The sequence below is a fragment of the Sylvia atricapilla genome, chromosome 1 (assembly GCF_009819655.1).
Source record: "Sylvia atricapilla isolate bSylAtr1 chromosome 1, bSylAtr1.pri, whole genome shotgun sequence".
Classification (NCBI taxonomy): domain Eukaryota; kingdom Metazoa; phylum Chordata; class Aves; order Passeriformes; family Sylviidae; genus Sylvia; species Sylvia atricapilla.
The window spans coordinates 7885252-7889877 of NC_089140.1; the positions used below are offsets into that span (position 1 = coordinate 7885252).

The 4626-nt window shown below is 48.4% G+C and overlaps 1 long non-coding RNA gene across 1 annotated transcript; it reads left to right on the top strand.

Annotated features, from left to right (window-relative positions):
- The first annotated feature begins 1343 nt into the window (after positions 1-1343).
- LOC136363011 (uncharacterized) lies at positions 1344-3854 on the top strand. The gene is made up of 2 exons (XR_010743888.1): positions 1344-1380; positions 3665-3854. It is a non-coding gene; the product is annotated as an uncharacterized lncRNA (long non-coding RNA).
- Positions 3855-4626: the final 772 nt, after the last annotated feature.

Genomic DNA, 4626 nt, shown 5'->3' on the forward strand with positions numbered 1-4626 from the left:
GGAGGAAGAGCCTGTGCACCCCAGGGCAGAGCGGTGCTGCATGGACGGGGCGCCTTGTCCCCGCATCTCTGCTGCCCTTTGCGGGGCAGGAGCGGGAGAATCATCGTAAAAAGTGGTGCTAAAAAAAAAAAAAAAAAAAAAAAAAAAAAAAAAAAAAAAAAAAAAAAAAAAAAAAGCAATGAAAGAAAAAAATAGAAAAATAATTATATTAAAAATAAATAAAGCTCCTCCTGCTGCGGTTTGTGCCCTGAGGAGCAGCACCCCCAGCCCAGGGGGTTCTCCCCGGCTCTCTGTGGCCGCGGGTGCGCATCCTCAGCTCCGCGCTGGGGCTCCGCGGGGCGCGGGGGCTCCTAAAGACCCTTTTATCTGGCTGTAGGGCCACTGGCCCCGGGTTCCGCGGTTCATTGGTTGTAATGACTGACGGAAATAAAAGAAGGTAAATGAAGGTAGAAGAAAAAAGAAAAAGTAAAATAAAATTTTAAAATAATTAAAAATATATGAAAGAAAATATTAAATTTAAGTAGAATAGACTAGACTAGACTAGACTAGACTAGACTAGAATAGAATAGAATAGAATAAAATAAAATAAAATAAAATAAAGTAAAATAAAATAAAATAAAATATAAACTCCAAGCCCCTGAGCAGACTGGAGCCCGCCATTCCCTGCAACTTTTTCCCGTCTTAAAATCAGACTCCCATTAAACCGTCGCCTAAAATGTGACAATGTTTAACTACCGGAGTTATTGTAAATACGTTTAATCAAACAGACACTCGAGGAAATCTCCCTTCATAAACACTCAATCTTGTCCTTTAAACATGTGTATAATCGGGAAATCTAATTAAAAGCTAATCGGAGGGCCGGGATGGGTTAATTCTGCGCGGGTTCGGGCGGGCGGCCCCGGCCGCGGTGTCTGCGCTCGGCTTTTCCATCCGAGACGGCAGATCCTGCCCGGATTCCAAACCCCGCGTGTCAGCGCCAGAAACCAATGTTGTTTTAGCAGGAAAATAGTAATAACAAAGCCATTTATGCAAGCACATTAGAGCGGCCGGAATCCCGCCTCTTAGTTAAAATTTTTGAGCCAGAAAATTAAAAACAAATATTTAACTTCGCAATTTGCGCTCCCCCCACCCCTCCCCACTCCCGGCTTGCCGCCGCCGCCGCGAAACTTTCCGCATGCATATGGATGAATCCGGCCCCGCGCTCGCCCGGCCGCCGGAGATGCTTTTAATGCGCTTTTCAATAAATTAATAGAGGTTTCGGGGCGAGCCCGGGGCCGAGGAGTCCCGACAGCTCCGAGGATCCCCCGCGGAAACTCCGCGGATCCCACGGGCCGGGAGAGAGAGAGGGAGAGAGAGGGAGAGTCCTTCGGGAATAGTGCGGTGAGAAGGGACACGGACACCGAGCAGGAATGAGCTGGATCCCAGAGGGAATGGGGGAAAAGGGAAGGGAAGGGAAGGGAAGGGAAGGGAAGGGAAGGGAAGGGAAGGGAAGGGAAGGGAAGGGAAGGGAAGGGAAGGGAAGGGAAGGGAAGGGAAGGGAAGGGAAGGGAAGGGAAGGGAAGGGAAGGGAAGGGAAGGGAAGGGAAGGGAAGGGAAGGGAAGGGAAGGGAAGGGAAGGGAAGGGAAGGGAAGGGAAGGGAAGGGAAGGGAAGGGAAGGGAAGGGAAGGGAAGGGAAGGGAAGGGAAGGGAAGGGAGCAACGAGAGAGAGAGAGGAAGGAAGGAAGGAAGGAAGGAAGGAAGGAAGGAAGGAAGGAAGGAAGGAAGGAAGGAAGGAAGGAAGGAAGGAAGGAAGGAAGGAAGGAAGGAAGGAAGGAAGGAAGGAAGGAAGGAAGGAAGGAAGGAAGGAAGGAAGGAAGGAAGGAAGGAAGGAAGGAAGGAAGGAAGGAAGGAAGGAAGGAAGGAAGGAAGGAAGGAAGGAGGAAGGAAGGAAGGAAGGAAGGAAGGAAGGAAGGAAGGAAGGAAGGAAGGAAGGAAGGAAGGAAGGAAGGAAGGAAGGAAGGAAGGAAGGAAGGAAGGAAGGAAGGAAGGAAGGAAGGAAGGAAGGAAGGAAGGAAGGAAGGAGAAAAATCAAAAAGAAAAAGACAGAAAGTCCAAAGACAGACAGGAAGATAAGCATCAGGCAATCTGGCTGACTGGGTTTGGTCCCACCTCCTCAGGGCACGGCGGGTTTGGGTCAGAGGGGAAGGGATTGGTACCCGAGATTGGCTGGGCTCCCCCGCCTGAGCCCCCTCCCGAGCATCCCATTGCAGTGCCCGCATCTCACTGTCACCACAGCTTCTCCCCCAGCACACACTAAAACCCTCGCGTTTATCCTTCTCCTTTTCCCTCTTTTATTTCCCTACTGTCAATTTGCCAACCGAGCATCATTTCTGGGTAAAATTCAATTTAACGAGTGCAGACTGCATCGAGCGCGCCGGGTCCCGCCGCAGCGGGACGGGGCATTTGCCGGGGCCCTTGGTAATTGCAGCTTTTTGGGGGATTTGGGAGATCCTCAGCATCGACAGCCACTAAGTGTCATTTCCTTGGCTCGCTGGGGAAGTATGTGCAAGTTCTTTTTATTGACGTGCTCCTGGTAGATTGTTTTGGCAGTTGCAATTTCCGTGTGACATATCCAGACTCTCCTCCGAAAATCGCGGAAGGAAAAAAAGAAAAAAAAAAAAAATCGCCTTGACATTTATCCCCAGCTACTGCCGCTGCTCAGTAACGTTTAATTACAAAACTCGGCTGCGATGCCAGCCTGTATCGGTCATTAGGAACCTTTCTTAAAATCTTGTCAGCCTGCAATGAGAAACAGATTTGATGGAGGCAACCACATAGCTCCTGGTCTGCCAGCTGAAACTGAGACTATGCAAAAGAGGATAGAAATGCCAAAAAAGCCACCACATTCCTTTCCTAGCAACCAACTCTTTAAATATTTTGCACTTTCTTTTTTTTTTTTTTTTTTTTTTTTTTTTTTTTTTTTTTTTTTTTTTTTCCCGTTTCTGCCCTTCAAACTACATTTGAGGAACTGGACAGGATCCGTATTTTTAGAAGGTATTTTGAGGAGGGAGAAAAAAGTTTTGCCCGGGGGTGTCGCTTGCCTCGGTTTGGCTGCATTTGTTGGTTGGGGTTTTGGGGGAAGAGGCGATGAGAGGCAGACACGGCCCCTGGCGACCTCCCCCCGTGTCCCCGGCCCCGTCCCCGGTGTCGCCGGTCCCCTCCCCGCTGTCCCCGCCATCCCCGGCTGTCCTTGCAGCCAGGGGACGCCAGGGGGCAAGAGGCGTTCACAAAGGCTGCATCCCCTCATCCTCCGTCCTTCCATCCCTCCTTCTCCCCATCCCTCCATCCTTCCGTGTCTCCATCCTTTCAACCCTTCACCCTTCCACCCTTCTCTCCCGGGGGTGAGTTTCATCGCCTCACAAAGGCAAAAGCCAAGTTTCTTATTAAAAAATAAAATAAAATAAAAATCCTCAGAGCGGTGTAAATTCCCAATCCCCCTCGCCAGCCTTATCTCCACGTGCACCTCGTGGGCACAGCAGCGCGCAGCCTGGCACGGAGCACAGCCAGGCGGAAACAATATCCCACAGCCTTGTAAGGAACGGCAGAGTTTATTTAAGCCAGCCATTAATCCTACTTACCTTGCTGCTATTTGGACCTAATCCTATTTCCTCTGTGCATTATAAGGACAGTGAAACGGCCCATTTTTGTTCTCTTGGCGGAGGCTGGCGGGGAGGAGCGCGCCGCCGGTGCCTGGGCTGCCGCCGGAGCCGGAGAGGGATGCGCTCCGCGGGCAGCAGCAGCCTCCAAAGGAAATCACTCAAGGGAAACTTCGCCAGAGACAAAAAAAAAAAAAAAAAACCAAAAAAAAACCCAACCCACATTCAATTTCCTGACTACTGCTTTCCTGCCCGAGTTATTTATTTTGGCAACCGCGTGTTCGATAAATGAAATATTCCATCAACTGACCTCCGTGCCAGCTCATATGATGCTTTCAGGAGTCCACTTTTTTATTTTTTATTTATTTTATTTTATTTTATTTTAGTCCTTCGATAAACTGCAGGGAGGGTTCCCATATCGTAGCTTTGCTTGGCAACTGATGCATTACATGGCTTATGAATTTTGCAGACAATGAACCCCAGTGTGGCTGAAGCAGACCGTACACACGTCTACGTGCCATTTCCCAGGCACGATAGACATTAGGGCAAAGTATCACTTATTCTTTCATCTTTTTTCACACCTTTTCCTTTCCCACACTTTGCCCCAAACGCTGAGTTGGGATGTGAAGCTAATGCCAGAGATTTTGCTGCAGAGACAGAAACCACTTAAAATAATCAGATGGCAAAATACCAGGCTCACCCCCGAGAGCAGCATTTGTAATGCTCCTGCCTGGCATTTTATTCCTAGCTTTATCTCCCCGTATCACACAAATCCATACGCTGTGTATCATTTCTCTTTGAAATGCCATGAACTTGGTGTTTTAAATCGAACCAGCCTTTTTTTTTCCCCTTCCTTTTTTTTTTTCTTTTTTCTTCCTTTTTTTCTTTTTTTTCTCTTTTTTTTTTTTTTTTTTTTTTTTTTTTTTTTAGCCGCAAAACAATGGAGATTGTCAAAGGGCCCCGGGTTGAGCTTTTCTGCGTGTTCACCGA